The 22,752-nt window shown below is 41.9% G+C and overlaps 1 non-coding gene and 1 pseudogene across 1 annotated transcript; one reads left to right on the top strand and one right to left on the bottom strand.

Moving 5' to 3' along the window:
- Positions 1-10,666: 10,666 nt before the first annotated feature.
- On the bottom strand, positions 10,667-11,107 carry LOC116739229 (annotated as a pseudogene).
- A 10,961-nt stretch (positions 11,108-22,068) lies between these two features.
- On the top strand, positions 22,069-22,179 carry LOC116739396. The gene has a single exon (XR_004345571.1). It is a non-coding gene; the product is annotated as a U6 spliceosomal RNA (small nuclear RNA).
- The last annotated feature ends 573 nt before the right edge of the window (positions 22,180-22,752 follow it).

A 22,752-nucleotide genomic window follows, 5' to 3' on the forward strand; every position in this document is an offset into this window, starting at 1 on the left:
CTATTAGCATGGAATATCAACCAGTGTCTTTATATTTCAGGTAGGTTTCTTATAGACAACATATAGTTGGGTATTGTTTTTTTTTTATCCACTCTGTCAGTTTCTGTCTTTTAATTGGTGTTAGATCACTTAAGAACAAGAAAAATAAAAGATTTTATTTTACCTTCACTTATTCCTTCTCTAGTGCTCTTCTTTTTGTTCTTCCAGTTTTATTGAGCTATAATTGACACGTAGCACTGCATAAGTTTAAGGTGTACAGCATAATGATTTGACTTACATACATCATGACATGATTATCACAAGAAGTTTAGTGAACATCACCATCTCATATAGATGCAAAATAAAGGAAAAAGAAAAATAATATTTTTCCTTGTGATGAGAACACTTGGGATTTACTCTCTTAACTTTCATAACATACGGAAGTGTTAAGTATATATTAATCATGTTATACATTACAAACCTAGTACTTTTTATCTTATAGCTGGAACTTATATATTTTGACCACCTTCATCCAATTCGCCCCCCACCACCCCCTGCCTCTGGTCCTTTTCCTATGAGTTTGTTTGTCTGTTTGTTTTTATATTGTCTTGTATAAATTTATTTATTTTTGGCTGCATTGGGTCTTCATTGCTGCACGCGGGCTTTCTCTAGTTGCGGTGAGCGGGGTTACTCATTGTTGAGGTGCGCGGGCTTCTCAGAGCCGTGGCTTCTCATTGCAGAGAATGGGCTCTAGGCACACAGGCTTCAGTAGTTGTGGCTCCCGGGCTCTAGAGCGCAGGCTCAGTAGTTGTGGCACATGGGCTTAGTTGCTCCACGGCATGTGGGATCTTCCCGGACCAGGGCTCAAACCCGTGTCCCCTGCTTTGGCAGGTGGATTCCTAACCACTGCGCCACCAGGGAAGCCCTTTCCTTCACTTTTGAAGGATTACTTCACTGAACCCAGAATTCTAAGTTAATGTTTTTTATTTTCAGCACTTTAAATGTTTCACTCCACTTTCTTCTTCCTTGCCTGGTTTCTGAAGAGAAGTCAGTACAATTCTTATCCTGGTTTCCCTAAAAGTAAGGTGTTTCCCCCACTCCGCCTCTGGCCTCTTTGGGGAATTTCTCTTTGTCTTTGATTTTCTGCAGTTTTTTTAATTTGATAATGAAAGGCTTTAATTGTAATGTCATTGGCACATGTCATTGCTTTATAGTTTCACAACTTAAGTTTAAATATTAAGAGATACTTGGACATATTTTTTTTTTTTTTTGCGGTACTCGGGCCTCTCACTGTTGTGGCCTTTCCCGCTGCGGAGCACAGGCTCCGGGCACACAGGCTCAGCGGCCATGGCTCATGGGCCCAGCCGCTCCGCAGCATGTGGGATCTTCCCAAACTGGGGCACGAACCTGTGTCCCCTGCATCGGCAGGCAGACTCTCAACCACTGTGCCACCAGGGAAGCCCGGACATTTTTTAACCAAATAGGAAGCATTTAAAATACCATGGTGTTTAGCTAATGTGTATTTAAAAGTATAAAGGAGATTCATAAAAATAAAAAGATGTTTTAAACATAGGGTCTGTAAATACACCCTATTTTATCATTTATGGTAACATAGTATGGTATTTATTTGTTTATTTATTATTTTATTAATTAAAGTGTAATTGACCTACAACACTCTTTGTTCCAGGTGCACAACACAGTGACTCAACATTTCTATACATTACAAAAGGATCACCACTTCTACAGTTTGATAATTACATGCAGATTTTTGGTGTTGTCTGAGATTCCTGGATCTGTGGTTTGTGTCCATCATTAATTTTGGAAAATTCTCAGCCATCATCATTTTCAATATTTATTCTTTTCCTTTCTTTCTTCTCCTTCTGGTATTCCCTTTATACATATGTTATTGCGGTGGCTTCTCTCATTGCGGAGCACGGGCTTTAGGGTGTGCAGGCTTCAGTAGCTGTGGCACGCGGGCCTTGTTGCTCCGCAGCATGTGGGATCTTCCCAGACCAGGGCTTGAACCCGTGTCCCCTGCATTGGCAGGAGGATTCTTAACCACTGCGCCATCAAGCAAGTCCGCTTACACATTCTGATCTATCTTTTTCATTCTTTCTTCTCTTTACATTTCAGTTTCTGAAGTTTCTATTGACATATCTTCAAGCTCACTGATTCTTTCCTTGGTTATTAATGAGCCCAAAAAAGGCATTCTTCATTTCTGTTTCAGTGTTTTTGATTTCTAGCATTTCCTTTTGACTATTTTCTAGAGTTTCCATCTCTCTACTTACATACACATCTGTTCTTTCATAATGTCTACTTTTTCCATTAGTGCCCTTAGCATATCTGTTATTTAAATGATGATTAAGTCCTGTTGGTTGTTGGTGATGTTGAGTTTTTCTACAACCCTGCTGACTTTCTGTCCACTTATTCTATCAATCTGTTGAGAGAGAGATATTGAAGTCTCCAGTTATAATTCAGGATCTGTCTATTTCGCCTTTCAGTTCTATTAGTTTTTGCCTCACGTATTTTGCCACTCTGTTGTTTGGTGCACAGGCATGTAGGATTGCTGTGACTTCTCAGGAGATTGACCCTTTTACTATTATATAACATTTGTCTCAGTCCCTGATAATTTTATGAGCTCTGAAGCCTATGTTATATGATATAAATATATCACTTCTGCTTCCTTTGATTAATGTTTGCAAGATATATCATTTTACATCCTTTTACTTTCAACTTGCCTATACCATTATATTTGGATTGAATTTCTTGTAGACTGTATTTAGTTTTAATCCACTCTATCAATATCTGTCTTTTAATCAGTTTATTTAGGCCCATTCTTTTAGTGTAGATCTGCTAATGACAAATTCTCTTAGTTATTTTCTGTTTCTCTGAGAATAACTTCATTTCCCCCTTCATCCTGAAGGACACCTTCACAGGATACAGGATTCTGGGTAATCAGTTCTTTTCTTTTGGCACTTTAGTGTGCAGTATGCTGTCAAAGTAAGGACTAAACTAAAATAAAAATGAATGTGTTCCCAGGCTACGTTCATAAAAGCGCAATTCACCAAATGAGGAGGGAGACCCATTTCTATGGTCTGGAGGACGGTGCTCACTTGTAGGTTTTACATCTTAAAAGGAACTGAAGAAATCAAGGCCTGTTGACAGCAGTGAGATAAATAGGGTGAGGGGATACAAAACCACATCCTAAGAGAAATGGCTTAAAATAAGTAAGGCTGTTTCTCCTGAAAAGAAAATTCTCTCGAGGAATATGACTTCCAAAGAAATAGGACTTGTTCCACAGGGCTCCAAGGGGTTTCAGAGAAGGAATGATAAGGGAAAGAGATTTCAATTTCGTATCAGGAAGAATTTTCAGCAACCAAAGCTGCACAAAGATGGACTGCACTGCATAAAGATTATGTTCCTGTCATAAAGGTTCAGAGGTATGGGTTGGATGAATATTTTGCCAGTATGCCACAGGTATTTCAAGCTATTGATATTGTGATACCTTACCAAGCATCTCTATTTTCATTTGGGATTCCTGGATGTAAAATGAAATGGAGTGTATTTATTTATTTATATATTTTATTGAAGTATAGTTGATTTACAATATTGTGTTAGTTTCAGGTGTACAGCATAGTGCTTCGAGTTTTTTACAGATTATATCTGAAATGCAATGTATTTAGATAGAGAACCTTTAGACGTGGCAAATTCCGCTTTGATTTTAACAACCAAACAAAATTATTTATCCTACATAAGAACATTTTATTACTACAGTTGGTGATGACACTTATAGAAAATGTCTGCCCTGTTATGGATCTTGCCTGATACATTTATAATTCGAGGTGATGCTGTAAAGTGCTATGTGTGATTTTAACAATAGCCAACACTTAAATAGCACTTACTCTGTACCACCCACTGTTCGAGCAGCTTCTACATATTCAATAATTATCTCCACTTTACAAAAGCATTAACTGAGACACGAAGAGATTAAGTAATCTGTGCAAGGTTACACAGCTAGTAAGTGGTAAAAGGAAGATTTGAATCCTGTCTGTCTGACTCCTAAGTCTAGACTTGAAATGTATACATTGCCCACCACCCTAACTCTTTAATTTAATCAGCTTGTCAGGATCTGTCTACTCCCCAATGCATGTGTCCCTTTCAAAAGTCATGCTTAACCAATGGTACTGCTGGGCTCAGAATATTTTTGGAAGTTCTCTTTTGGATACAATCTAAACACCTCCAGCATATTCTCTGGAACATTCTCAAGAGGCAAATCTAACTCCACTGAGACTGGACTTAAGCTTTGGAAATAGCCTCAAGTGATTTGTAGTCAAATCTGATGGACAGAGTGGCTGGAAAAGCTGGATGTTATCATTTGACATTTAAAACCATCAATGCCACTGAAATGATGAGCCTAATTTCTCTGAATGGTTTGTAAACTGGCTTTGAAGTTTCTTCCAAAAGAGAAGAAAGGTGGTGACTGATGACAGTATGGCTGGAATAAGTCTCTAATCACCATAGCAACCCAGTGTTTTGAAAGAACAACACTCACTGGAATATGTCCATCTGGTGATGTTGTTATTTTCAAAGTTATACACTACACAGATGCATCCTTTGCTTGGTAAAAGAACTGTTCTTGCTTTTTTCTTTTTTTTGGCCATGTAGCATGTGGGATCCTAGTTCCCCAACCAGGGATCGAACCCGCACCCCCGGCATTGGAATCGCAGAGTCTTAACCACTGGATCTCCAAGGAAGTCCCTGTTCTTGCATTTATCAAGAAATAAAAAGGAGAAGGGAGAAGACACCAAATAGGAGATTTCCATGCATCATGTACTTGAATAACACAGATCTTGATTAGGTGCCATTAGGGAGAAAAGCTAAAGCCTTTGGAATCTCAGTTAGAAGTAACAGAGTCATCATATCATCTTGGGCAGCAATAGCTTCCTAGTGACAGACCTAAGTTTGAAGCCCAGAACAGAGCCAGTTCCTACTGGTTTTGGCAGAAAAATTACTTCTCTGAGCCGTAGTATCTTTATCTGTAAAACAACATCCTTTCAGGATGTTGTCAGAGTTAGAAATAATTTCTATAAAGGGATCTGATCCATACTAGACCAATAGAGGGAACATGTTAAAAATAATTGTAGATGAAGTGTACTAAGAAAGGCAAAGTAGATAAACGAGTACATCCTCTTCACATACAGAGTACAATAACCTCAGAAAAATGCTGTCTAAAATAAACTCTCCTACTGATTCACCGTTCACCCCCCCCAGGACCACTGAGAGCAAGTTTGGGACACAGTGTAGAAAAACTATTTAAAAATTTTATGGCTCCTTAGCAAGTATAGGCCTGCAATTTCTGTTGGCTTCCTGGCTCACTTGCTCCATCACCCAGAGTTTGTGAATCTGCCCGCCCCCCGCGGAGGCCCAGGGACAGAATCTGGCGTGTAGAGACTGACTTGGCGGCTGAAGGAGAGCTGCCTGCAGCTATGCACGGTGTACCTCGCGCAGCGCGCAGCCAGCAGGCAAGTGGAGGCTGAACCCTGGCCAGGACGCTCTCGTTAAACCCAGCGCCTGGCACAGGGAACAACTGCCCAGAAGTACCTTTTACTTGGCACACATGCACTGACTGCTTTTTTTTTTTCCTCTACTTTATCTGCCCAGAGGGGTGCTTTTTTTCTAATTTGCACAAAGCATTGTATATATTACGCATGGGCCTGCCATCAGAGTGGTCTCTTTGTTTTTCTTTTTTAACCAAGTTAGCTTGCCAAGTTTGAAAAGTCAGGGATTTCACGTAAGATTCTATATTCCAAGCTTCTTTCGGAAAACGGGATGTTCTTTCCACAGTAGGCCCATATTCCTTCCTGACAACATTTTAGCTGGAGCCAGATGGCCACTGCTCGCTGCAGACCCAGACGGCTGGTTCTCCGCAGGCCAGGGAGACTCCTAGGTTCCCCCCGCAACCGGGGGTTGAGAGGGGTTGGGGGGTCGCGGGTGGGGCTGGGGGTGGAGGGGAAACGAACGCTCTGGGCTAACAGGTCTGATTTCCAGCTAGTGGCACAGCTGGTGAACGTCTTCAGGGGGCAGCACGTGCCCGCATATGAGTGATAGGTGAGGCATGATGTCCTTTAGGAGGAAGAAATTTCTCTCCTTACCAAAAGCCAGAGAAAGGCACTGTCTGGTCAGGCAAACCCCGTGGATATGGAGCCTCTCCGGTGTGGGCAGAACAAAGCCACCCCCTGTTCTTTTTCCTGGGGAACGTGCAAACAGTGGTGGCTACTTCAGAGGCTGCCAGCAAAACTCAGGCCACCTCCTGGGCTATTCCAGGACATTTCTTCTCTTTATCAAAACAGCCGGGAGGAGGACGTAGATGCTAGGAGACAACCCATCCCTACAAATCTATTGGCAAAAAAAAAAAAAAAAAAAAAAAACCAGCGGAAGAATCACTCTGACACTTGTGTATCAGTGTCAGGCAGTTCATGGCATTCTCCGCACAGGTGGCTAAATTCAGCGTCAGAGGAAACCGTGAAAGGGCCCAGTGATTTCAATCCACATTCCTGATGGGCCCTGGTTAATGATGTTAATGAAATGAAGAGCTGCATACACTATTTATGGCTAGATTAAGCCGATTACTCTAGCTTAGCCTACTTTCAATGTACAAATCTCACCAGTGGACAATGCAAGGCTCTGTTATCTGTTTTTCTCTCCCTGGGACTTTTCTCTGGACATTGGAAACAGGAATCCTAATAAGACCGTTTTTTACCTGTCTCATTTGAGGACAGGATTTTCAAACTCTCCCTTCAACATTGATGAAAATCCCTCAGTCCCTGACAGTGACCGCAGAAGCTTCCAAAAATATGCAGCAGCACAATTACTAGGAGAGATGAGATGTTGTTAACTAATAAAGGTGCCATAAATAAAGAATGATGAACCACCATGGGAAATGAATCGACAGAGAAGGACACGTCGGAATGTGGGATAGTAAAAATCACTTAAACTTTGCATGACCTTGCAGAAAGTCGTGGTGATGTTCTGCCAGGTCCCTGGGAGAGTGGATTGAGATATGGCTGTTTCCCAAGACTTACTATCTAGTAGGCTGTGTTTAGACCCGCTCTGAGCCTTATTCCTTGGACAGCCTGGAGTCTCTCTCGTGTCTAAAGGGTTATCTGAGTTCCTCTCTGCACTTTACAACCTTTAGGCAGGAGCAGTTAATGAGACTATCAATTCCATGGAAGCATCTTGTTTGTAGCAATGGGGACGGGGGTGCCTCTTTGATAATTTAGAACAGTGCTGAGGAGAGGGTCAGATCTCCCTGGGGTGGTGTCACAAACTGGAAAAGTGGCTGTGGCACTGTGTTCCTCTACGGTTTTCTACAGCTGTTCCAGATTTTCCATGGGCTCACCTTTAAATTAAAAGAATTTCTGCACTTTCAAGAATTTGAAAACAAAGCCATGTGTGAGAATATGAGACCCGCTCCTATGCCCTTGCAAGAAATAGGTTGCATTCCTTTTTCTGCACTCAAAAAAACAGTACCTCCTCTTTTTTTGTTTTAGAATGCCATATATGTAAATGATCCCAAATTAATCTTTAGCATGTGCCCATGTTGTTTTGATTTACTAAACTTTAAAAATATGCCCATTGTTCCCTTTTAACAGCTTTCGGCAACATTTTCAGAAATGGAAATATATGAGCAAATTAGTAAATGAGTACAATTAGCCAGTACCATTCAGCAAGCATTCAAGGTACGAATTCTTCTACAATACACAAAAAGCATCAGTATAGATCTTATAATGCTATATAAGGTTTCTTATTTAACTTCACTCTTAATTAGCAACATACAGTGAAAATTATATAGAGAGAAGAAAAATAATATAGTCACTGGAATAGTATTTTTACACACTTTTAAGTGATTTTGGTTTTGTTTTTAAGGGAATTGTGTGATATAGTGGAGAGAACAAAAAGATCTGGTTTAGATAGAATTTTAGTTCTCTGCCTTAACAGTTTTGTGACATTGGGCAAACTACTTAACTTCTCTGATCCTCGTTTTATTAAACTGTGAGGTGGAGTTGGTAATACTCATATAACAGGGTTGAAAGGATTAAATGAGATTCTGAGTAAAATGTCTAACGGTGCCTGACACAGTGTAAGATGTTCAATTAAGGTAACTCTCATTATTTGTAGTTTTCTCAGGTGATGGTGACTTCAGATGCTTAAGTAAATTTTTTTAAAGCTTTAGAAATAGTTGATTTTTCAAATTATTTAAATGATGTGGTGATCATTTTATAATATACAGAAGTATCAAATCACTAGGTTGTACACTAGGAAATAACATAGTGTTGCAGGTCAATTATGTCAATACTTCCAAAAAAAAACACAAACAAACTCATAGAAAAAGAGATCAGATTTGTGGTTACCAGAGGCTGAATTGGATGAAGGTGGTCAAAAGGTACAGACTTCCAGTTACAAGGTAAATAAGTACTAGGGATGTGATGTACAACATGATAAATATAACTAACACTGCGGCATGTTATATATGAAAGTTATTAAGAGAGTAAATCCTAAGAGTTTTCATCACAAGAAAAAATTTTTTTCTATTTCTTTAATTTCGTGTCTATATGAGATGATAGATTTCCACTAAACTTCTCGTGGTAATCATTACTTCTTGTGGTAGTGATGGATGTAAGACAAATCATTATGCTGTACTTTAAACTATACAGTGCTGTATGTGAATTATATCTCAACAAAACTGGAAGAAAAAAGGATATAACTCACATATCACACAATTCCTTCATTTAAAGTATACCGCCCAAGGGGCTTTCCTGGTGGCGCAGTGGTTGAGAGTCCGCCTGCCGATGCAGGGGACACAGCTTCGTGCCCCGGTCCGGGAGGATCCCACATGCCGCGGAGCGGCTGGGCCTGTGAGCCATGGCCGCTGAGCCTGCGCGTCTGGAGCCTGCGCTCCGCAACGGGAGAGGCCACAACAGTGAGAGGCCCGCGTACCGCAAATAAATAAATTAATTAATTAAATAAAGTATACTCCCCAAAACTATTTAAAGGATTTATTTTTAGCACCAAAAATGTCAGTGACATTTTTGTCACTATCATGGAACTGTCATATTGTCACAATTATAAAAATTAATAATGATTTAAATCAGGGGTCCCCAACCCCCGGGCCACAGCAGACTGGTACCGGTCCGCCGCCTGCTGGGAACCGGGCAGCACAACAGGAGGTGAGTGACAGACAAGTGAGCGAAGCTTCACCTGCCACTCCCCATCGCTTGCATTACCGCCTGAACTACCCTCCCCACACCCCGGTCCGTGGAAGAATTGTCTTCCACGAAGCCGGTCCCTGGTGCCAAAAAGGTTGGGGACTGCTGATCTAAATTGACTTTAATTTAATAAATAATTTAATTAAAGTATTAATGAAATTATTTCCCTTAGTGTCACATCACAGAGGCAAATCTTAATTTTGGTGACTGGAATAGGGGTAACTATTCCTCTTATTTGCAAACTATCACTTGTTGTTACTGTATATACAGCAGTTGGATTTTTGTTTTTAATTTACTTCAGTAGCTTTAGCCTCTCCCACCAAGATTCAAGGCAATCCATTTGCCAATTTTTTTTCTAAAAATCTCTCATAAATTATAAATACTATACACAGGCTAAATCTTTCCTGTACTTCCATATAGGACATAAATCAGTACTATATGATGTTTCTCACTAATAAAAGGAGTGTATCTGGTTCCAGAACCAGGCAGTTTTATTGCAATACTGAGTTTCCACAGTTCAGCCAAAAGTTTGAGGATAAAGACTTGCTGCAAAAAGCCTTAACTAGTTCTCAACTGCTTTCTCACTTGGCATATAAATACAAAAGTTAGAAATGGCCACTGGTATGATAGCTGTGGGTGCATACTCCTCCCGTAGAATATCAGAAGAGACTTGCAGTTTACAGACAAGGCTGGCAAGGTGTTCGGAAATATATCCAGAAACCTGAGGAAATTGGTGGAAAGAGAGGCTTGTTATTTCTGTAAATATGCTAGAGTACATTTTGATTTTACACCTGAGGAACCAATTAGATTAGGTATGTTTGTAAGGTTTTGGGTTAAGAAAATACTGTCAGTGGAGGGTTTTTCTTAGGACTTCTTAATTGATTCATCAGCAAAGTTACCAGATCCCAGTCAAAGAAGATTCTAAGTTTTACAAAACTCAAGATAACTGTCAAAGAGCTAGAATAGCTTTAGCGCCTCTGAATAATGCCTCAATGAAGCTATATCGTGAGGAATCTATCTATATGTATTTTTTTTTTTGGAAGGGAAACAAATGTTTATTAGCTTCTCTATGAGCCGGGCTGGAGACGCAGCTCCTCTCCCAGACGGTGGCTGCCCACCCTGTGCGAGGTGGTCCCCCTCCGAGCTCCCTGGAGCCACCCCGGTGACGGGGCAGACCCCAGGGGAGAGGAAGGCAGCGTTCCGCACCCCACGTGAGGGACGGGGACAAGGAGGAAAATAATCAGGAGAAGCAAACACTTTGCAAGGTTTTGTTTGTTAGTCTGACAGCAGGTAGGGGTAGAGGGGGCTCCCGGGCAGGGCTACCGCCCCGTGTTCCGCGTGGCCGCGTGAAGAGACCCACGCTGGCGCTGGTGGTCACGCGGAACCAGCCAGACAAGATCAGCTGGAACGCGCTGATTTCGAAGCTTTGTGTTCATTTCGCCCTCCGCCCCTTCTCGATCGGCTTCCCAATGTCTTTCCCCCGGAGCTTAAGGCCGATGGCTCTCTCGATTTTGCCCAGAACCTGGTTGTTAGAAATGGCCCGGCCCCTCTCACGGTCAGCGACAACCTGTGGCTTTTCGTTGATTTTCGTCGCCAGGGCCTTCTGCGTCAGCCCTTTGCTCTGCCGGCCCTGCGGGATCACCTTGCCCACCTCCAGGCTCACCCGGTCCTGATGCAGCTCCTCAGTCCCCCAGGACCAGCTTGGCTGTGTTCTTGGTGATCCAATGCTGTTTGTTCTGGCCGGCGGCCCATTTCTTGGAAGCCTCCACATATTCTCCTGCTCTCTGAGCTGCTAGAGAGGAGGACTTGGCCTTGGCCTGGGCGGCCATGGGGCCCTTTTTGGGCCAGTCACTCTCAGCCATGGTGGGGCAAGTGGTCCGTCCGGCGGCTCCGAGGCAGCTGCTTGAGACCCGGAGACGCGACGTCCCCTTGTCGCTCGGCCGCTTCCGGTGCCCGCCGTGGCCCCGCCCCCTAAATCTATATTTTTTAATTAACCCTAATTGTAGGGTGACCAACTGTCCCAGCTGACCTGAGACAGAAGATTTCTCAGGCTGAAGGATTTCAGTGCTAAAACCAGGACAGTCCCAGGCAAACCAGGTTGGTTGGTCTCCCTACCCAATGGCCTGATGTATATCATTAGATAGAGTATCTGGATTCTTTCATGCTTCAAAAATCTACATGGCTTGCCTGACTCTAGACAGTTAGCAAGCTTTTATTCATTGCCTGCTGGGGGCCAAGATCTGGAGATGATGTTGTACAATTAGTAGACAGGCATCCCTAACTGAAATATTTTGTGTGTCTCACGCCCTGTGTCTTATGCTGATTGCCCCATGTAGATACAACTATTTCCAGGTTCGTGTTGCTTTTGGAGCTATTAGACTGAACTCAGCAAAGCAAGATGACCTAAATTAGCCTTTCCAGTGGATTCTGTCTTGGTTGTGCTGTTGTCATCTAAGTTAGATATGATATCAAGAAACGTATAAAAACAGTTCCATGTGAAAGCAAATTAAAATGGGCCAAAGATAGATTGTAAACAGCTTGCCTGCCTTCCCGCCTACTTTCCTATAAATATTAAGTTAAATATAGTATATGCCCTAACATTGTAATTCACTTCCACGAGGATTTATTGGATGATTATCCTGGGTCAAGCCCTGTGCTAGGTGCTGGGACTACAAGAACGAATGAGAGATGGTCCTGCCCTCAGGAACCTTCCATCTAATGGGGAGAGAAACATGTGTCACTTGGTCTCTATTTGCCACTGTCTCCCCCAGATCCATTCTCGCCCCCTCTCTGCCTTGCTCCACACCTCAAGGATTGATCTCTATGAGCTGCATCTCCGGGGCTGTCTTGCTCTGTGGCTTCTGGTTGAGTTCAGCCAATGGGAGGCATTGTTTTGGCTTGAAGCTCTGACCATTGCTCTGTGATTGTAATTCTCTCCTCCAAGCCTCCAGCACTTGCAGGGCTCCCTTAGCCAATAATCAATTTCCTTACCTCTGCCCACTTCTGTGAATAGTCCCTTCATAAATTTAGTTTCATGATTTCATCTGAGTGTGCCTTCTGTTTCCTGTACAAACCCTGACTGATTCAACAGGTAAATAAACTACTGAATTAAAGGAGGTAAGTGAAGTAATAGAGGTATATATACACAAGTAGAATGGTGTGATACAGGAGGGCATGCTCAAGAATGCACAGAGAATGGGAATGAGTAAATGCTTCTTGATCTGAACACTGAAGGATAAATAATAAGTGGGAGAAAGACCTGGAAGGGGCAATGTCTAGCATGGAGAGAAAACTAACCAGGATGTATTCATGCAACTGTTAGCAGATTAGGACAGCTGGAGCACTAAGTATAGGGAAGGCAGCAGAGGGAGATAGTGTGGAGAAATAGACTGGGTTCAGGACATGTAAGGATGTTAAGCAATTCTGTTCATTTCACACGCACACTGCCTGCCTCTCTCTCTCTCTCTCTCTCTCTCTGCCAAACACTGTTCTAGGCACTGGAGATTCATTAGACCATAAAACAACAATCCCTGCTCTTAGGGGATCTAAAACAGGGCATCAATTGAGATGCAAAAGAGGGGACAAATATTGTAAAGGAGATCAAAAAGGAAGACAATGCCCAGGACAGTGCAGACAAATCTGAGATTTTTTTTAAATTTTTAATTTTGAAATAATTATAGATTCCCAGGAGGTTACAAGGAAATGTATAGGGAAACCCCATGTACACTTCACCCAGCCTCCTGCAATGTTCACATCTTATACAATTATAGTAAAATATCAAAACCAAGAAATTGTCATTAATATAATCACAGTGTTTTCAGATCTCATCAGTTATACACACACTCGTGTGTATGTGTAGCATCGCCACCATAATCAACATGCTCAAGCCATCATGTTACCTCTTGATAGCCACATCCATCTGCCATCCCTAACCCCTGAAAACTACTAATCTGTTCTTCATCTCTATAATTATGGTATTTCATGAATGTTACATAAATGGAATCATGTATCATGGATCCTTTGGGGATTGGCTTTTTTCACTCAGCATAATTTGCTTGTGACTCATCTAAGTTGTGTGTATCAATATTTCACTCCTTTTTCTTGCTGAGTAGTATTCCATGGATGTACCAGTGTTTGTTCAACCCACTGAACCCACCGAAGGACATGTGGGTAGTTTCCAGTGTGGGGTTATTATGAACAAAGCTGCTATGAAGAATTGTATACAGCCTAGATACTTTTTGAGTGAATGAATGAGATAAAATGCATAGAATGCAGTGACCAGCTGTAGGGGATGAAGCCTGACATTGTTAGTAAAAAATGAACCCCAAAGCATGTGCAGCCACCAAGTACTACAAAAAGGGTTTACTTTGTTTCACATATGTATGCGTCTTACACATATACTTTATTAATAATCAAATGGTATCTTTTAAAATAAAACAATTTAAGATAAGCAAACTGAATTTAAAACTCTAAAGTAAAACTTGACAACATATTTATGTTGTCAAGAGACAACAGCTCTCAGTACAATCATTTTAAATATTTAAGTAAATTTTAAAGGATCTTTGTTGTGATCTGGCATTTTTAAAATTCTGATGCTTTACAAATTCTGTTTTGTTAGTTGCTTGAGTTCCTATTCTGCAATGTGCTATTATTATTATGCAGGATTGTATCCATGCTCCTGAAAGAGTTTTAAAATTAATTCTAATTTGAAGAAAGAACATTCTACCCATAGAAGGTTCAAAAATAAAAATGATGAAGGACACATTTCAGGAAAACGCACATGGTATTTTACATCACCTACTTTAGAATAATTCCAGGATAGTTTCTTTTACTTTTGTTTTATTTATTCTACTTTTTAATGAATTTACAAATAACCCAAAATGTTCCCTAGTTTTTTTGCCTTCCAGAGTCACAATTTCCTTCAATACTCAAGTAAGGATAATTCATCCTGGCAAGTCTGTTGCCTCCTTTTGGGTAAAAATCTGGCAATAAGCCAAAGAGCATTCGTAAGGGCTCCTGATCTATCTACAAGATACGTGTATAATTTCTTTGCCCATTTTAATATTTTAGGTGTGTTGCCTTCTTGTAAAAATTTGCAGTCAGTACCCATGAAGAATTCTTTTTTGCCATGTAGAAAAAGTCTAGTTTGGACTTCCCTGGTGGCGCAATGGTTAAGAATCTGCCTGCCAATGCAGGGGACATGGGTTTGATCCCTGATCCAGGAAGATCCCACATACTGTGGAGCAACTAAGCTCATGTGCCACAACTACTGAAGCCCACTCGCCCTAGAGCCTGTGCTCCACAACAAGAGAAGCCACCGCAACAAGAAGCCCGTGCACCACAACAAAAAGTAGCCCCCGCTCGCTGCAACTAGAGAAAGCCCACGCACAGCAACGAAGACCCAACGCAGCCAAAAAATTTAAAAAAAAGTAAACGACCTTAAACAAAAAAGTCCAGTTTGCTCAGAAAAACCCAACAAGCCAGGTGATATATTCTATTATTTATATGCTCCTGTTCATATTTTATTATTTAATTTGGACTTGAAACTACTTAGGCAGTTATGGATCAGAAAGTGAGGCTGAAATGTACTATCCAACTGATAGAATGATTTATTCCTCCACAGGTCATTGGTATAGGCTACAGTTGTCACCAAATACGTATGGTATTTTACCTATCCTGTTGCCATGGAGATCAAGAACCAAATTAAAACACATTTGCCAGGGTCATAATAATGTAGCCAGAATTTAAAGAAAAACTTGATTTGCAGTTATATATAATTTTGCTTGTTTGCTCTGACAGTCTGTTGACTTCTAAGTGCTTTAGCTTATCAATAATAATAAAGCTTCTCGAGCCATTAACTCACATGGGTCTTGACATTCCATGAGCCCAGATTCAACACATCGTCTGGCAGTGTGCTTGGGTTGGCCCCTGGATTGAAGAAGAGAGGGAAGTCTGGGATAATTCCCAAATGTCTGGATCTGGTGACTGGGATCCCATGGTAAGGCAAGTTTGAGGAGAAAAAGCTGGATTAGGAACTGTTGAGTCTGAAATCCCTGTGGACCATGCAGTCCGAGAGGCAGCCAGTAGAAGACTGGCTATGAGTGTCTGAGGTTCCAGGTCACATCAGCCAAAGAGGGTGGCTTGGCATTTTCCCCAAGAAGAGAATCCTGGGGAATATAAACATCTAAGGCTGGGACAGAGGAAGAAGGTCAGGAAAAAGACCGAGCAGGTGTCTAATGTCTGATAAAGTGCCTGACACACAGCCGGCACTCTGCAAATACTGTGAAAGAATACAGAACGCAGCCATGGGGATCTACAGCAGGATGGTTGGGCAAACTGGCTCAGCTCACGCTTACCTGCAACTAGTCAGAAATGTGCCTGGGGCTTCCCTGGTGGTGCAGTGGTTGAGAGTCTGCTTGCCGGTGCAGGGGACACGGGTTTGAGCACCGGTCTGGGAAGATCCCACACGCCGCGGAGCAACTGGGCCCGTGAGCCACAACTACTGAGCCTGCGCGTCTGGAGCCTGTGCTCCGCAGCAAGAGAGGCCGCGATATTTAGAGGCCCGCGCACTGCGATGAAGAGTGGCCCCCACTCGCCGCAACTAGAGAAAGCCCTCGCACAGAAACGAAGACCCAACACAGCCAATCAATCAATAAATAGAAATGCTGTAGAATTATTTTTTAAAAAAAGAAATGTGCCTGGACCCAGAGGTTCATGTAACGTGTCAACCACTCTTCTCAGATCACTTCTGGTCAGTGCTGCGTCCACGTCACGTGCCCTTGGTCTCCCTTACATGTGCCTCTTCTCCATTTCTCTGGGGTCCTGGCTTGGTTCACCCCAGGGATCTCTTCCCGCCTGCCTGTGTCATCACACCCTTGTGGGGGGAGCAGTATACATTGCCTCTCACAGCATAATTGCGGTTTGTTATTATCCTAAAAGACACTCTTCCTGCGGAGGGGTTGGGATGGATGAGATAAAGGAGATTTAGAAGATGGAGAACCCAGTGAGACTAGGTGGAATTAAAAGAATGAAGGGGAAGGTGAACCCCATCCTGCTACAAATAAAAGGAACAGTCTGAGGAATAAGAGGAGAACCCAGAGAGAATGGTTCAGTAATACCAAAGACCAGCTGCTTTAAAAAATAGTTGCAGGACTTCCCTGGTGGTGCAGTGATTAAGAATCCGCCTGCCAATGCAGGGGACATGGGTTCGAGCCCTGGTCCAGGAGGATCCCACATGCTGCAGAGCAGCTGGGCCCGTGAGCCACAACTACTGAGCCTGCGCTCTGGAGCCCGCGAGCCACCACTATTGAAGCCCGTGCACCTAGAGCCCATGCTCTGCAACAAGAGAAGCCACCGCAATGAGAAGCCCGTGCACAGCAACGAAGATCCAATGTAGCCAAAAATAAATAAACAAATTTATAAAAAAAAAAAAAAAGTAGCTGCTAGTCAACTGTGCCAAATGCCACGTGGAGGACAAGAAAGAGGACAAAAAGTAAGCCATGGATTTGGTGATCAGTAGCTCCGTGATGCGTTTAACAACAAAACTTCCCACTGGCAGAGAGTGAAATCCAGGCTGCAGGTCAGGAGTTGTGGGAAGTGAGGGAGGGCTACACACCCCAGGCTTTCTCATCCAGGGCAGGGCATCGCTGGACACCCTTAGAGCATCACAACCCCAGCAGTCCCCAGTGATTCTGCTCCTTCCCTCAGCTCACAATCCAGTCCTGCCTCCAAAATAAGTCCCAAGTCTGACCACTTCTCACTCCACCCAAGGAGCCACCCTTGTGTGGCCATCTGTCTGGGTGATGGAAACTCCCTCCCCCCTGGTTCCCCTCCCACCTGACTGTCCCATAATCGGTCCTTCACAGTGGCCACATGGGTCTGTTAAAACCAGTCAATCAGACCATATCATTGCCCTTTGTAAATCCTCCACAGTGATCCTGTTATTAAAAATAATTGTTCATGTCTGAGCCTGCCATACTACATGATCCGCACTTTCTGCCTCTTAGCATCCTACTTCCCCTTCCTCTCGCTGCCCTCCGCCACGTGCGCCTATTTTCAATTCCTCAAACAGGCAGGGTTTGTTCCTACCCTTGCACTTGCTATTCCATCTTTCAGGCAGGGCTTGCTTCTTGCGCATGAGTCCTGCACCCCCTCATCCCTATGGCCCCGTATTGGTTTAATGCTCCGCTGTTAGCATCTTGAAATTCTTCATTTTTGAACTGAGGGGCCTCACCTTTCCATTTTGCACTGGGCTCTGCTCTCAGGGATCGTGTTAGATAGATGTCCCCTCCTCAGAGAGGCCTCCCTTGGCTTCCCAGACTAAAGCTGCCCCCACTTTCCAAAACACAGGCAATCCCCTTATCCCGTTTTATTTTCTTTGTAACAGCTTTCACGCTCTGATACGTTCTTGCTTAGGTACTTATTTGCGTGGTGTCCACTTCCCTCCCCCTGGAATGTAACAGGAGCTCCTACAGGGCAGGAACCATCTATTCTGTCTCACCCCAATGTCCATAGAACCTCAGTGTGTGGAACACAAGGCTGCCCAACATACATTTGCTGATAAATGAGCTGTTCCAAGACTGAACTCCCTGGACACAAGAGAAGAACCATGTTTGGTGTCATGGAAATTCTAGAATGCATTTGGTATTTATATACATCCTGATCAATAATTAAATTTTTGTGGTGCTGGTCTGTTCTGATAAATTCTGATTTCATGATGAAGTTAAATGGGATATGAATTCTTCTTATTATATTCAAGGTTGGTCTTTTTCATGAAAGATTTTGAAATCTGGATTCAATGTCTACTTTTGCTGCCTATGTTATATGAGCCTAAAACAATCATTTTAGTTTAGTCTGAATTTTTTAAAAGAGGTTGTTGGTCTACCTTCCAATTACATTGTGCTCTATGGCTCAATAAATCATTTTCATTTGTATTAACTAATTTGACCTGTTCAGTAACTCTATACAAGAGATAAGGTGGCTGTGTTATTTTACCGATGGACTCAAACTATGTTGAAGCTTGATGAGAATACATGAATAATAATCACAGATATTTAGAGCTGGGAGTAAGAGTTGAGATTATTTCTTCCAATAATTTCTCATTTTTAGATGAGGACACAGAAATCCAGAGCCCACCATGAGGCAAGGATTTTGACAGAAACTGATTCTTAAATCAGTGAACTTTATACTTCACCATTGGTCCTCTCTGTTAGAGGTGGCCAACATTTGCCCAAAAAGAGTATTTACAGTCTACTTCAAAATTTTGCTTTTTGATGTGAATTATATCTTTAATTTTATTAAATCAATGGCTGAATAGATGAAGATAAAGAAAGAAGAAGGGAAGAAAAGGAGGGAGGGAGGGAGGAAGCAGAGCTAGGGAAATTATTACTATTGTTACTGAACCAGGTTCACTTTGCCTGACACTCAGCAAGCCAAAACACTGAGTTGCCAAGTTTTGCAGCAAAGAGAAGGTTTATTCACAAGGCAGTCAAGTGAGGACATGGGAGAACAAGTCTCAGACCATCCTCCCCCTTTGGGGTGCAAAGGCCTTGGGGTATTTGGGAGATAAAGAATAAAGAAGCAGGATGGTCTGAGGGGTAATGAACATGGGGAGCATGAGGAAAGTGCTTGGGAAAAGGTGTGGTAATCATCATCGTTCTATGAAGGCCTCTGCACATTCAAAACTGGAGGTACTTAACATGGTCTGAGGGTGGAGTTTTTGGCCCTCTGACATCGAAACGTCACTGACTGGACACTCACACATGCCCAGTTGGAGGGCTGGTGGTCCTAACCAGTGTTAACCACTTCAGCTTGGTCCTATCCAGCTCATCTCCAACTAGACATAGCTGACTCCAAGTACCTGGAAAATAACTTGGGCAAACATCTTATTGCTTCAGCTGCCTGCTGCTTGGAGGATGTGCAAGTCTTAAAATGACCTTGATTAGCAAAAGCAGGTAAAATGGATTTGACTAATAATTACCCACAGTTTAATTATAATCTACATAAGTCATTTATTTGGATCTTTATGCTCTTGTCTTTTACTTACTTCTCTTATGCATTCTCTCCTTTTTTTTTTTTTTTTTTTTTTTTTTTTTGGTGGGAAGGGAAGGGACTTCTACCAGAGTAACACTCCCTCCCAAGCAGGAATGGGTTATTTGACACACGGGAGAATCCAAGTTGTGGCAAAAGCATTAAGGCTTCGCTCTCTTTCCTCCCCTTTCTGACCTCACTGGTGCAAGACAGCAAATCCCAACTTATCCACAGGACACATGCAGGGCTGCCGGGTTACACAGCTCCACGGACCACGGACATTGTATCCTGGAGTTGGGCTCCACAGAAGAAACAGCACAAGTGGCACAGGCTTCCTGGCCTGCTCTGTGCCAAGTGGTTACCCGAAGGGAAGCCCAGAGGTTGTCTGGCTATGCCAGTGGCAGGGTGGGCCGATCTAATTAGGGGTGACATAGTAGCAAGTCCATTATGGGCACACATCTAAGATGCCCTGTCCAAGCCCAAACTTACCAACAATAAACCTGACATTTTGAAGTCCATCTGTCTGACTTCTCTATTTCTCAGTTAATACCCTGTGCCTCTTTTTGTTGTCCTTCTTAATTAAGATGACCTTGCTTCTAGGTGTCCTTAGTTACTGACTAGCTATAATATTTTACAACCCACTTAAACCTTGAATGTAATGATGTCATAATTATGAAAGTAACCAGATTCACGTGAAGTGTTGCCTAATCTTAAGAACAGAATGGCATCTGTGAAAACAGCTGAAACAATTAGAGGAAGAAAGTTTTTGGAAGCTTCAGGATTTTTTTTTTTTTTTTTTTGGCAGTACACGGGCCTCTCATTGTTGTGGCCTCTCCCGTTGCGGAGCACAGGCTCCGGACGTGCAGGCTCAGCGGCCATGGCTCACGGGCCCAGCCGCTCCGCGGCACGTGGGATCTTCCCGGACCGGGGCATGAACCCGTGTCCCCTGCATCGGCAGGCGGACTCTCAACCACTGCACCACCAGGGAAGCCCTGCTTCAGGCTATTTTTAAAGTAATTAGTACTAGTTAAGAATAAAGTTCTCTTCTAGGAAATTACACTTAAAGGGGGAACATGGAATGCAGAAAAAATCTACCACTAGAGAGAACCACCAGTCTTCCTAAACATTGGTTCCACTTTCAACAAAATGTGGGTTGTTGAAAAAGAGCATGTAGATGCCAGCCAGGACTTCAAATGGGTCCAAACTTGGACGACAGCAAACTAACAAGAAAGGTTCTCAGGGTCAGAGTTTGCACTGATGCTGCACAATTTCCTATGATTGACTTTCCCAGAACTGTGCTCTCCTCTTCCTGAGAAAAATACCCAAAGTACTGCTTCTTCCTTTGGCCAACCAATCACCTCTCAGGACAGGACACATCTGTTTGTAGCTGTGGATTGTAGTTGCTCAAAAATGACGTGAGGCTTCTTAAAATAATAATAGGTCAATTTGCTTTGAGCTGATCTGTTTTCCAACAGAGCTAAGAGGTTTTCCACTAAATCAGAGATTCAGCAGGTAGTCAAAACAGCTGAAATGAGGTGTAGGCAGGACTTCACGTGTGTCCTGTAATTGCCCATCCCTACGTCCAAGCAGAGCAGAGATAAACTCCAGACTGCAGGTTACTCAGACACAAGGATCAACTTCTAAGGGCACTGAAAGGCAGGTGAACCAGTTCAAAACAGTGTGACCTGCTTAGAAAGTATTGAGTATCTAATAAGTATTGATTGGCTAATCCTTCAAAAATTGCAAAGGGGGCCCAAGACAATCTTGAGATTTCAGTAGCCAGAGAGACCCAGACAACACCTGGCTATGGTGACTCTCTAAATTGCTTTTAAATGAATCATTCGCTGAATTTTCAGTTCAGCTAATCAATTATCAAATTGTAGTAAAATACTCAGTTATATGCTCAATGTTATCACTTTAGTTAAAATGTGTTTGCATGTATTTTTAAAAATGCCAAATGACTATGTAAATAATCTTCAAAATGTTTTTTAATTAATTTTTATTGAGTATAGTTGATTTACAATGTTGTGTTAGTTTTTGCTGTACAGCAAAGTGAATCAGTTATACATATATGTATATCTACTCTTTTTTAGATTCTATTTCCACATAGGTCATTATAGAGTATTGAGTAGAGTTCCCTGTGCTATGTAGTAGGTCCTTATTAGTTATCTCAAAATGTTTTAACTAAGCATTTACTTTATTTCATATTGTTGCTTATACTTTCAATCAAAGAAATTTATTGGGCCTATAAAAGAATATACATAGAATAAATTTCTATTCTATTTATTTTATATTATTATTATTCTTTTTTTGGCTGCATCCAGTCTTAGTTGCAGCATGTGGGATCTTTCGTTGCAGCAGGCAGGCTCTCTTGTTGTGGCACGCAGGCTCCAGAGCATGTGGGCTCAGTAGGTGTGGCAGGTAGGCTTAGTTGTCCAACAAAGGATTGAACCTGCATCCTCTGCATTGGAAGGTGGATTCTTGACCACTGGACCACCAGAGAAGTCCCATAAATTTCAAATTTAAATATATATATATATATATTTTTAAGGCTTTAATGAGTCCTATAAAAACATATTTGTGGGGACTTCCCTGGCAGTCCAATGGTTAAGACTTCGCCTTCCAGCGGGTGTGGGTTCAATCCCTGATCAGGGAGCTAAGATCCCACATGCCTCGTGAGACATGCCTCGAGGCCAAAAAGCCAAAACATAAAACAGAAGCAATATTGTGACAAATTCAATAAAGACTTTAAAAATGATCCACATCAAAAAAAATCTTAAAAAAAATATTGTGTGTGCTCACTTCGGCAGCACATATAAATACTCAAATTGGAATGATACAGAGAAGATTAGCTTGGGCCCTGCACAAGGATGATATGCAAATTCATGAAGCATTCCATATTAAAAAAAAAAAATCTGCGTAAGATAAAAGTAACTCAAGGTCATTGTTCCAGATCGTGTAGACAGCCCGCCCTCTAGTGTTCCTTTCTAAACCCTACCACATTTTAAACCATAATCTCAAAATGCTAGGTTAATAGGATTAAGAACTGTGTCATCAAATTAATAGAACAAGGCAAAATCCCTGACACAGACAAAAATTAAATCAGAGAAAAGTGAAGGTCCTTCCAGAAGCTGGTGACAACCTCACTGGGCAGAGCCTGCAAAGTTGGTGGTAAATATATTAAAACTTCATTTGGTAAATAGGGTCTTAATAGAAAGAGAATTAGTCCAAATGATAACCGTAGATATAAAATGTGATAGCTTTGTAAATACTAGTATTTTTAAAAGCTATTCCAAATGTTGATTAAATAATGGAGTTTTTTTAATAAAAAATATACATAAAGCAGATAAATATCCCCTTTGGGAGGAAAGATAATCTAAGTTATTTTATAGATATAACTTTATGAAAGCATACATTTTTACTTGGAATGTTTGCAACTAATATTTATCAAATTAAATTTAAAAGGAAATTTATTATC

Source organism: Phocoena sinus, chromosome 14, assembly GCF_008692025.1.
Source record: "Phocoena sinus isolate mPhoSin1 chromosome 14, mPhoSin1.pri, whole genome shotgun sequence".
Classification (NCBI taxonomy): Eukaryota; Metazoa; Chordata; class Mammalia; order Artiodactyla; family Phocoenidae; genus Phocoena; species Phocoena sinus.